The sequence below is a fragment of the Lissotriton helveticus genome, chromosome 4_1 (genome assembly GCF_964261635.1).
Source record: "Lissotriton helveticus chromosome 4_1, aLisHel1.1, whole genome shotgun sequence".
NCBI classification, from domain to species: Eukaryota; Metazoa; Chordata; class Amphibia; order Caudata; family Salamandridae; genus Lissotriton; species Lissotriton helveticus.
Window position 1 is genome coordinate 1,652,969,324 of NC_136063.1, and position 12,436 is coordinate 1,652,981,759.

Sequence of the window (12,436 nt, forward strand, 5' to 3'; positions counted from 1 at the left end):
GCTTGAGCTAATATAGGTTTCTCTGAACCATCAGTGCTCTTGCTTGTTTCTTGAAATGACTTTTGTATGAACTTTCAAAGTTAGATGGACTTATGATTTAATGCAAATTGCCATTCATTACTGTGTTTGAGAATCCTGTCCTTTAAACTGCTTTTGGTAAATTAATGTATTAGGGGTGTACATTACAGAAGTAAAATTAAACCACATGAACACCTTGAACTGACTCTTCTGTTAAAGGCCAATAAAAGATGATCCTGGTTATGTGCAATTTCAGTCTATGGGTAGACAAGTCAAAAGAATACTATAAAATATCAAAAGCTGCATTTTTTTTTTTTTTTATTTCAAAAATTTTTATTGGAAATTTCAGGGTTTAGTAGCATACAAAACAGAAGTAGCAATGTACATATAATCCTTACATGACATTTTATATTATGCAAAGAAGATATAGCGTGAGTATTCGCCTAGAAAGGCTATAGGTCCCTCGATGATGTTCATAGTGCTGGAGGCGGTCTCTAAGGTATTGTGGCAATCAGCCGTGAAGCCTTCTAGGCCGGGCACCTGAGATGATAGAATACAGTAGGGAATGGAAGGAAATGAAGTAGGTAGGAGGAATAGGAGCAGAGTAAGGAGAGAGAGCAAAGGATAGATGTAAGAGGTAAGAGGAAAAGTGTACGATAAGAGATGTGCGAAGTAGGGTGGAACTCCACGATGCGGCGTGGGTAATCACGGAGGTTTATGGGTTTTGAAATATATATCTAGTGAGTTCCAAAGTTTCCTATGTGAAGGGCGTCCTGGTGTGTTTTGCAGAGAGATGTTGTCAGCCCCTCGAAGGTTAATCACCCAGTTTAGCCAACAGGCAAAGCTTGCCTTCCTTGTGTTTTTCCAATTGGTTAGAATGACTTTCACGGCCGCCGTGAGGAGGAGGTCAAGGAGGGCCCTGTCGGTTTCTGGGATTTGGTTCTCCTTTGTAAAGCCGAAAACAAGATAGGGTAGTTCTTTGGCAGGTGATATATTAAATACTTTGCGGATGAAGTCAAATACCCTATCCCAAAACGTTGCGACGCAGTAATGGAGGATGAGGTGGTCCAGGTCTCCTTCAGCCCTCTTGCAGTTCCAGCAAAAGGCGTCAGGGCTAAGTTTGTGTGCGTATAGGCGGGACGGTGTCCAGAAGACTTTATGCATGAGCCAGAATTTGGTTTGTGATAATGTAGGGCTAATTGTATGGCTCGTGCAAGCTTTCCACGCCGCGGACCACTCCAGCTCTGAGATGGAGAAGGAGGCGAATGACGACCAGAACTGTGTTGTTTTGGCATTTAGCATGGATGCTTGTGGGCTCAAGAGTTTGTACAGTCTCGAGACCTGGTGGCCGATTTTATTTAAGGAGGAGAGGAGTGATGGAAGAGCCGGTTGTTTGGATGTCAATCCCGCTTTTGTAAGAGCAGTTTTGATGTTAAGGAATATGTAAAAGTCGGAACTATCTAACCCGAAGGTCGATTGGATTTTTGTAAAGGGCAGAGGATAGCCATTCTCATAGAGTTGGTGGGGGAAAATAATTCCTTTCTCAATCCAGGTTGGGTTGAATAATGGTTTACTTTTGTAAGTTATTGAGGGGTTTTTCCAAATCACTTCCCACCTAGATTTTCTTATCGATGATTCTAGCAGTTTATCTATTCTTAGTAAAGCTATTTTGGTGTTAGTGAATATGGGTTTCGAGCACGGGAGTTGATTCGCATTCATTGATAAGATCGAGATGGGAGGAATGCCCTCCAGGAGCGCTTTTTCGATGTCCAGCCACACCGGTGTATAATCCACTGGGGGGGACAGCCAGTAGGATCCCTGTTTCGCTAGAAAGGCTATTTGATATCTCTTAAAATCTGGGAGATTGACTCCACCGATGGGTTTATCTAATCTCAATTTTTTTAGGCTGATACGTGCTTTTTTCCCTTTCCAAATGAAATTGTTAATCATTTTGTCCAACCTATTATGAAAGTCTTGGGATAGCATCAAGGGGAGCATGGTAATTAAGTAATTTACTAGTGGTGTAATCATCATCTTGATGGTCTCTAGTCTGCCCCACCAAGTGATGAGTTGTTGCGTGACCCAGTGTACACTGTTAACATGTTGAAAATTGTCCCCACAAATAATATAAAAATGTGCAGTAAGTCAATCTAACAGTATTCCTGGTTATATAATTGTTCCCTTTTCAAAATTGTATAACATTCCTTCCCCTTAATAGGTTGATATCAAAACCAATTTTATATGGACATTACAAAAATGTAAAAGTCAAGGATTTCAAGGCAATGTGTTCTATTGTATTAAATTGTAGCTGCATTTATATAGTGCATGCTACCCCTTTGAGGCACTGGGGTGTTTTTTGGGGGATGTCACACTACTCCAGGAAGCTCAGGGTTAATAGTTATTTAGTTGCTTAATTAGTTGAGATGAAAGGCATTTCATGCATTAGTCTAGGATGTTTGTAGATTTAAAGCTCATGCTAGAATCTGATGGAGACATCTAGCTGCAGATTCCTTTCTTTAGGAACATCGCTCAGGCGCGAGACTGGAGCTGAAAAGTTTTTCCGCAGCACATCCATGCTTTGCAAAAGGGCACTCTGTGACTCCGTATCGACATCATCACGCGATGTTGACAGTCCATATAATCCTCTCGCCATGGTGCTAAAATCAGTTCCTTCTATTCCGTGCTTGTAACATGGATTCAGAGTGGTTAGGGGCCATTTTTTTGGCACAACTCCACATTTAGTGTGAGAAATAGTGTGCTTTTTGCTGGATCTTCAGGGTTTAAACTCTGTTGATCTGTGATAGACAGATGTTGGTCAGAGATCCTCATACCCTCTGTTTGTGGTGCCTGGGAGATCACCATGACTCGTAGGAATGTGGTTCCAGTCAGCGTCTCCGGCCGAAGGCGCTGAGAGAGCGTCGAATGTATCTTCTGGTATTACGACTTTCTGAGGCAACGCAACATCGACTGTCCTAGTCTAAGTCCAGAGACCAGTCGAGGAGCCGTTCGGGTGAGGAGGCGTCGATGGAGGCTCCAAAGCACCAGCGGTCGAAATGTAAGTACGTTTCTGATGCTGTCTCCCAACCTTCGGTTGTGGGGCGTTCTCTAGAGTCCACCCCGTGCCTCCCTAAATATCCTGGAGCCGAGGCGACACTAGACCAATTGCAGGACTATTACATTTCCCTGCTTAAAGTATTTGGGCTTCAATTCCCCTCTGATGTGCTTCCTAGCCCCAAGGTTGTGAGAGGTGCCCCGACTAGATCCTCGTCGGTGGGTTCGCCCTTTGTGCCAGTCGGGCCCTCTAGATCCGAAAATCCATATGGTCGCACACTGCTCCTCCTACCAGCGGGTTCACCTCCTGGACATTATGGTTAATGCAGTTTGTTCCAGCGTGTGCGCTTTCAGAAAAATGTTGAGTATATCCACCGTTGTGCTGGCCATGTGTTTGGAGGTCGTTACCTCTCATCAGCAGGGAATAGGCGTGTGTATGGGGCTGCTGCGTAGGCTGCCAAAAGTGTTCTCAGGTCTTGATACCTCTCGCGGTGCGCAGTTGCGTAACCATGAGCTCGTCAGCTCGAACAGGCTCAAGGGAGCCTTAATAAACAGAAAATCCATATGGTCGCACACTGCTCCTCCTACCAGCGCGTTCACCCCCGGGGCATTATGGTTAATGCAGTTTGTTCCAGCGTGTGCCCTTTCAGAAAAATGTTGAGTATATCCACCGTTGTGCTGGCCATCCCTGGACATGTGTTTCGATGTCGTTACCTCTCATCAGCAGGGAATAGGCGTGTGTATGGGGCTGCTGCGTAGGCTGCCAAAAATGTTCTCAGGTCTTGATACCTCTCGCGGCGCGCAGTTGTGTAACCATCAGCTCGTCAGCTCGAACAGGCTCAAGGGAGCCTTAATAAACAGAAAATCCATATGGTCGCACACTGCTCCTCCTACCAGCGGGTTCACCCCCGGGGCATTATGGTTAATGCAGTTTGTTCCAGCGTGTGCGCTTTTAGAAAAATGTTGAGTATATCCACCGTTGTGCTGGCCATGTGTTTCGAGGTTGTTACCTCTCATCAGCAGGGAATAGGCGTGTGTATGGGGCTGCTGCGTAGGCTGCCAAAAGTGTTCTCAGGTCTTGATACCTCTCGCGGCGCGCAGTTGCGTAACCATTAGCTCGTCAGCTCGAACAGGCTCAAGGGACAAATAAACAGAAAATCCATATGGTCGCACGCTGCTCCTCCTACCAGCGCGTTCACCCCCGAGGCATTATGGTTAATGCACCAACTTTGGTGAACCACTTACGAACTTTGTTTCAACTCTTCAAACCACACGCTCTTCACATACCAGAGTGCTTAGGGGCGATCCGGAGGAGAGTCTAGCGGTGTGCGATCCATCGTAGATTTCGGGCCCTCTAGATCAGTTATTGGATTAGAGGCAGTGCTGATACGCAGCCCTTGGGGGTCTTCACCTTTGGTGTCGGAGTCGGATTAGCCCATGACGTCAGTGGCGCCAATTGACGTTGCACCAAGTACTCTTCCCAATGTCGACACATCACTGCACAGAGACAGATGTGGCGCTGATGAAGCCGTCTGCTTTAGGCATCTCTTCATCTGCCCCAATACAGTCTGTTTCTGCTCTTCCCACGGGAATGCACAGTTTGGCAGGTGAATGGGAGAATATAGGGTGTCAATACCCTTTGGACAATACTGTCTGGCCTCCCTTTGGAGGAAAAGTGGCTGACTGACCAGATTCAGATTAACTTTCTCCACCTTGTATGGCAGCAGAGGTGAGTTCCTCTTATGCTGCGGTACTAAGGAGGGCAGCTCTTGTCCTAGATTGCTAGCTCACTTCAGTGGAATTGTCCACAGACCCTTTGCTGAATGTTCCTAACTACGGTTACTTCCTTATAATGAGACTCTCCACTACATATTGCTTGGGGCTTGGGCAAGGCCGGTAACAGGAATGCCTATAGACAGGGCTATATCCCATATATCAGCCCACCCCTGGGGATCTGGATTGTCTCTTAAAATATCGCTCCACAACAGGTCTAGTTGTGCAAGTAGCTATAGCCTCTGCTTACCCAAATGTCCTCCCTCTGGCTCCACCAAGCACTGAGTTCAGATGGTTGGAAAGTTGTGGGAGGAATATTTTCTCTTCTGTTAGTGCAGCATTATGGGCTTTGAATTCTACATGTATCGTCTGCAGGTTTTCCCATGTGTTATGGGACTCAATGGAGAGTTTGCTACCCTCTCTCCCAGAGGAAGCCAAACCTAGACTGCTAGAGTTGGTGCACGAAAGCCGAGAGGCAACGTAATTCACCATAAAATGTGGTATGGACATCACTGATTCCGTGGGTAGAGCTATGGGTCAGTCAGTTGCCTTCACAGACATGCCTGGCAGTGTCAGTCTGGGTTTTCAGACCCTGTGCAGAATAGCCTGAAAGATATGCTGTTTGATGGTGTATATATACCTGGTGTACATGCTGATACGGCTTTGCAACGATTTAGAGTTGTACGATGTGATAAAGGCACTTAGAGATATCTTTTAAGAATCTGCTTGCTGACTTGAGTAGACAGAAGTGTTTATTCCTCACTGGGTTGCAATACGTTTTCTTCTACTTGCAACCGGTGTGGTGTTTCTGTTTATTGCAGGAGGTTTTTTTTAACTAACCTTGCAATTCTTAACACGTTTTTACCTGACCCTTACTTTTGTAGGTTATGATTATAGTAGTGTATTTATTCGGCAGTACCGTTGTGTTCTTTACACTATATTCCACAATACGTGGCTTTCTGGATTACTTTTACTGCTAGCTGCACAAGTCGTTCATTTCTCCTTCAGATTTGTCGTTGACAATTTTCAGCTGTTTATTTGTGTTTGGCTTTTGATTGATAACTGTTAAACAGGTCTTGCAGTTTCCTGTACACTGCAGAAGAGCGCAGGCTCAAGCGTTGAAACCTTCATGGTATGTTCCGGACTCTATGTGGAGTATTTTTTGTATGCTATGTGAGCATTTCTAAAAATATATGCGGAGTTGGGATTCTCAGCTAGTGCACTCTGAAACCCTCATTTGAGGGTACCGAGTTCCACCCTGTGCGTCAGATTATTTTTCTGACATACAATATCATACATTCGTGAAGTTTGATACCCCTTGCTAGGTACTTTTGATATTTGTACCTCCAGTCATGCTGTTATTGGTCTCCAGGGAGAAATGTCTCTCCTTCAATTCTATTCCTTCTATTATGAAGGGTACTCAATAATCTTAACTCTTTTGGGTTTGGTATAATGCTTTGCGTTATTGCTAAATATTTCTTCTTTCGGAAGTTAATTTCTCTGTAATGATGTACCTTTTCTTCTCTCTGAAGGTATTCCAACACGTGGCCATGAGGAGAGTAGATGTTTGCCTCATAGCTTCTTCGTTTTTTTAGAAGCCTTTTATTTTTTTCTTACTGGCTCGTTGCTCTTCTAGGGGACAAATCTTTTCATCATTTACCTAACTCTAGTTGTTGTATTTAGATTCGCACTTTGCGAAGTGTGATCGGTAGATAGCATATACATATTGATTTTTATGTTATAGATTGCTCAGATTCTTTTATTATAGAATCATTTACAATTTAGTTTCAGCATGAGGTTTTTTTTTCTACATCATCTGTAGATGAGTCTCTATTCATATTGTAAGATCACATACTAACCTGAAGGTTCCATTAATCTTCAATGTTTCTTATTCATACTTTGTCTTATTAAACTCTCTACTCTATTGCTTGCTTATGCTGTCTCAGGCAATTTGCAGTATGCGGTCTTTTTTGGAGGGCTGTTGCTTTACTACGCGGTTTGATAGCCTCTATGGTTTCCATACTGTTATGTCCACATTGTCTGGCTGAATATTCGGCTTTACTTTATTTCTGTGTGTCATATTTTCTCTTGTCTATACATAGGTGGTTATTTATTTATTATGTCAAGAGTATTTCTTGGAGATATCCTTGCGGTCTTTGTATTATCTCTCTAGGGATATGACTGCTTCTATGCCACTATTTGCTATTGTCTGGTGGCACAGTGGACTGTACTTCCACTGTAGGGGCCTGTGTTTACCCTTTTGGTCACAGGTTCATATCTCGGCAACTCAGCCTTTTATCATTCTGAGAACAATAACATAAGTACCTTTTAGTTGGGTAACATTAAACATCTGTTATTCACTGGCAAGGTACCCTTGCGATGAACATGCGCTTTACGAATACACATATTATGTATGTTGTCTTCTACAATTTGTTTTATAAAGCTTTCTTAAGCTTTGCCCATGTGTGATGGAACTCTTTTGCTGTTACAGTCCGGGTCTGGCTTGAGTTGTACTCTATATAGCACAGATGTTTTCCTCTGTGGCATCACCTGCTGTTCCGTATCTCACATGTATCGAACATGTTGTTTGAGTCTGGATATAAGTTATTTGGCACATTCTCCTACTATCTTGGGTAACGTTCCTCCCATGCCTTCTTTGTCTTTATGACCTTTCTTACTGCGGTCCCTTGCGCAGTGCTTATGCTCTGAACATGCATGATTTCAGATCCCTTTAGGGATGCAAATAGTTTTCTATTCATCTTGTTGGTTGGCTTCTACCGCAGTTGCCATGCTAACATGGATAATTTTATTCCCATGCTTTTTTAATGACTCGAGACTTTACTTATCTGTGGTTCTTCCTCAGAGTTTTTTAAATTGTAAAGCATGTTTTTGCTCACCTACATTATTATGGAGGTCCGGTCTTTTTCTCAGGTTCTTTTGTTCTAGTCAGCGACATGTACGGGTCTCAGTTTGCAGACCCTCTTCAGGTGATAGTATGCTTTTAGTATTTGAATCTAAAGTAAGGAATCTGCAGCTAGATATCTCTATCAGATGAACATTTTACTAACTTTGGTAATGCATTATCTGTAAGAGAGAGAATCTAGCTGCAGATTCTTTACGCCCCTCCCATTCTCCCCACTTTGCAAACTGAGTCTTCTTTGGTCTCTATTATTTAATTACGAGACTTCACATTATGAGAACTCAGTCTTTATTTGAGACAGGGTCCTCTTTCATCTCAATGTTTTCGGTCTGATATACACATGCTGAATTATGTTCAGTGCCTTTTGACAGAAAGATGTCTTTCATTTAAGCACATTGTTTCAATAGTCAGGTTCTATATGTGGCTCCTCGTTTTGAGCTTGGAAAATTGTCAAGGAAGAAACTGAAGTCAGTTCATCGGAGTTGTATGGACTCAGTCGTTGTCACATCGCAGGATGGTGTTGATACGGAGCCACGTTGTCCCCTCTTCCGAAGCACGGACATGCTTTGGAAAACACTTCTGGATCCAGTCTTGGGCCTGGGGGAGGATTCTAAAGTAAGGAATCTGCTGCAAGATCCTGTCTCTACCAGATAATGCGTTGCCAAAGGTAATTAACTTGTTCTTTAGAGCTAATGTTAAAGATTGCTAATGTGTTAGTATTATCAAGAAGTTACCTTGGGATGCTTTACAAGATTATTTGTGCTTAAAATTAATTATTTTTGGAATGGTTTAAAGATAATAATCTGAGTTTATGAATTTAGAAATGTATGACTGTAGTGATCTGAAAGAAACAGGTTAGTGTTAGATTCCTTACCTTAGAATATCCCCAGGCGTCAGACTGGATCCGGAAAGTTTTGCGTAGCAGTACCCCTGCGCGTCGGTAGTTGTCCTCTGCGGCTCGGCATCCGTCGTCGTCGTCGTTGGCGCCGGGAAGACGTTGTCGGAGTACTTAGACGCCGCCCTCGCGCACTGACGTCAGTTCTTCTATTTTCCGCGCCAGCAAGCGTAGATCCGGAAAAAGCAGTACTCCTTAGTCACTTTTTGACTAACTTTTTTCGATCTGTTTGATCCTGTTTCGAGTCGGTAGGGATGCCCGGGTTCAAGCCCTGTGCCGATTGCAACCGACTGATGTCGTTTACCGACCCCCATCGCCGGTGCCTGTATTGCATTGGGGCCGACAATGACGACAAGTCGTGCCCTGACTGTCGGGCCTTGACGTCGAAGGATAGGCGGGAGCGGTCCCGTAAGAGCCTCGAGCTCCGGCAGTCGGCCCCGTGCCGTTCACGGTCCAGGTCAAGGAGGAGGTCGAAGGACTGGTCGCGGGGCCACAGTCATCGCAGCTCGGCGAGTCGACACCATTCGTCAGGCTCAATTCCTCAGGTAAGAGGTACAAGAAGTCGAAGAGACGACGTCGCTCTTCCGACTCCCCCCGACGCCCGCGCGATGCGGCCGGGGTTTCGGGCGACACCACCCACAGGCGCCGCTGCCCAGCCCCATACTCGCCGGTCCCTGGGCTGAACGCGACGCTGGAGGAGATCGATGCCTTCCTCAAGGCCATGAGGTCGCTCTCTCCTCCGTCGGGTACCGCTGTGGTGCCTTTGGGCCCCGCGGCCCCGACTGGGAGCCAGAGCGGGCCGGGGGCTTCGGCCCCGGCACTGTCTGGTGCTTCGGCCCCGGCACCGTTGGCGACTTCGGTCCCGACGCCGCAGGGCCCCACTGGGTCCGGATACGGGTCGCCGCTGGTCGACCTTACTACCCCTCCGCCGGCGCCGACCCCCAGGGTGTCGCCCCCGACGCCATACCCGGACGACCTCATCCTCGGTCCTTCCCTCAGTCCGGATACGGCGTCGCTCGACGCCGCATTCAACGCAGAGAGAAGAGCAATTCTTCTATGATCCGGTCCCATCCTTTGCACCTGACTATCAGGAGATGGGAGACGAGGAGGATTGGGAGGGGTCTAGGACCCTCTGGCATGGGAGTGCCAGTCGTATCAGGATTGGGCAGTGGATCTAGGGAAGGCCAGTGGTTTGGATACTTCGCCCGATACTGGCTTTGTCTCCCCTCCTACCGTGGCTACAGAGGAGGGGGCTGCTTACAGCGTGGTGCTGACGAGGGCGGCCAAGGCCTTGGGTCTTGAGCTCCCCGTCGCGGCCGTGAGGACTAACCTCCTCACCGAGGTCCTTAAACCAATGGCAAGCTCTTCGGAGCCTCTACTGCCGTTTAATGAGGCCCTTTCTGACGTTCCGTTGGGCACTTGGTCCAGGCCCGCTACAGGTCCGCCTGTAGATCCGAGCGTGGCCAGGCGCCACCGCCCGGCCCCGGGCGACCCTAGCTTCCTGTCCACCCACCCCACCCCAAGAGCCTGGTAATCCCGGCTCTAACTCCCAGACCACATTCCTGACTGCTCCACCTGATCGGGAATCCAAAAGGTATGAACAGTTCGGTAAGAAGCTGTTCTCTCTTAGTGTGGGGTTGCGGTCTGTCAACACCGCTTGCCTTTTGGGCCGTTATACCCACTCTCTGTGGGACACGGTTGCGGACGTGCTGTCAGCTTGCCCGGAGGAGGCCCGGGTCAAACTCGCTCAAGCCCTTGCGGAAGGGCGGGATGCAGCACAGCACTATATCCGATGTGGGCTGGATACCACGGACTCGCTGGGCAGGGCGATTTCTACGACGGTGCCGATTCGCTGCCACGCCTGGCTGAGGTCCGCCAACTTTTTGGCTGATGTCCAGAATTCCCTCATGGACATGGAGTTTGATGGCTGCAGCCTCTTTGGCGACAAGGCAGACAGTGCGCTTGAGCGTTTCAAGGACACCAGGGCTACGGCCAAGTCCTTGGGCCTGTCGGGCCAGCGCCAACAAACTTCTGCCTTTCGCTCCTTTCGTGGCCAAGGAGCCCCCCTTGGCCACATCCGGCCAAAGGGGGGTCCCTCACGTCCTGCCAGCCACGGGCTGCAGACTAACATCCAACGCGGCGGTGGATGTGGTAACCGCCGTGGCAGTGCCAGGGGACAGCGGCGAGGCCAGTCCACATCCACCTCCGCAGCATCCGCCTCAAAGCCTTCCTAGTCCGAGCTTTCAGGCCCATGTGACGCCAGTGGGGGGCAGGGTTCGCCATCACCTCCTACACTGGCGCTCCATTACTTCGGACAGGTTGGTGCTGCAAATCGTCCAAAGGGGCTACTCCCTCCCCTTCGAGGCGACCCCTCCTGCCATGCCACCGCAATACCACCGCGTGTCGGGGGATCACTTGCAACTTCTGCAAGAGGAAGTTACGGCCCTCTTGGCCAAGGGGGCCATCAGGCGCGTTCCTAGGCCAGAAGTAGGGTGTGGTTGTTACTCCCACTACTTTCTGGTTCCCAAGAAGGGCAAAGGGGGCCTACGCCCTCTCTTGGACCTGCGGAACGTCAACCGTTTCCTCTGGAAGAAGAAGTTCAAGATGCTGACTTTGGATCAGGTCTTGCTGCCCTAGACTCAGAAGACTGGATGGTATCTTTGGACTTGCAGGACGCATATTTTCACATCCCAGTCCTGCCGGCGTTACCTGCGGTTAACGGTAGGCCGCGAGCACTTCCAGTTTACTGTGCTCCCCTTCGGCCTTACCAGCGCCCCTCGGGTGTTCACGAAAGTGATGGCGGTAGTCGCACCTCATCTGCGCAGATAAGGGGTGTCAGTCTTCCCCTATCTCAACGACTGGTTGTTAAAGGCGGGCTCGCCCAAGACAGTCGTCAGTCACATCCAGACTGCGGCCGATCTCCTGCACCTGCTGGGGTTCTCCATCAATGTGCCGAAGTCACACCTGTGTCCCTCTCAGAAGCTCCTCTTCATCGGAGCGGTTCTGGACTCGGCGCAGTTTCGGGTGTATCCTCCCGAGCAGCGGTTTCGGGATATTCAGGCTCTGATTCCGATCTTTCAGCCTTTATCCCAAATCTCGGTCAGGTTGACGCTGCGGCTTCTGGGGCTGATGGCCTCCTGCATCCTTCTGGTACATCACGCCAGGTGGTGGATGCGGGCTCTGCAGTGGGACCTGAAGTTTCAGTGGGCCCAGCATCAGTGCAACCTGTCCGACCACGTCCTGATCTCGGAGGGCACTACGAGGCAGTTGCAGTGTTGGCTCACGGACCGCGATTGTGTCAGTGGCAGATCCCCCTCCCTACCCCAATCGGAGCACGTAATAGTGACGGATGTGTGTCTCCTGGGCTGGGGGGGCCACATGGGAGAGGCAGAGATCAGAGGCCTCTCGCGTCCAACGGAGTCCCCGCTCCATATCAACCTTCTGGAGCTGTGGGCGTTCCGACTTGCACTGAAGGCATTCCTACCCTCTGTCTGGGGAAGTGTAGTGCAGGTGTTCACGGACAACACCACCGCCATGTGGTACTGCAACAAACAGGGCGGGGTGGGGTCGTGGACCCTTTGTCAGGAGGCTCTGCACCTCTGGCAATGGCTGGAACACCAGGGCGTCACCCTGGTGGTTCAACACCTGGCAGGTTCTCTGAACGCCAGGGCGGACGAACTCAGCCGCTGGTGCATGATGGATCACGAATGGCGTCTGAACTCGGACGTGGCGCAAAGCCTCTTTCAGAGATGGGGAGAGCCTTGGTTAGATCTATTCGC

General features: G+C 48.5%; 1 protein-coding gene across 26 annotated transcripts in view; it reads left to right on the forward strand.

The window, feature by feature from the left end:
• CLASP2 (cytoplasmic linker associated protein 2) overlaps positions 1 to 12,436 on the forward strand; it is a 2,039,150-nt gene that overhangs the window by 1,364,449 nt on the left and 662,265 nt on the right. The gene's annotated exons all lie outside the window — the stretch shown is intronic.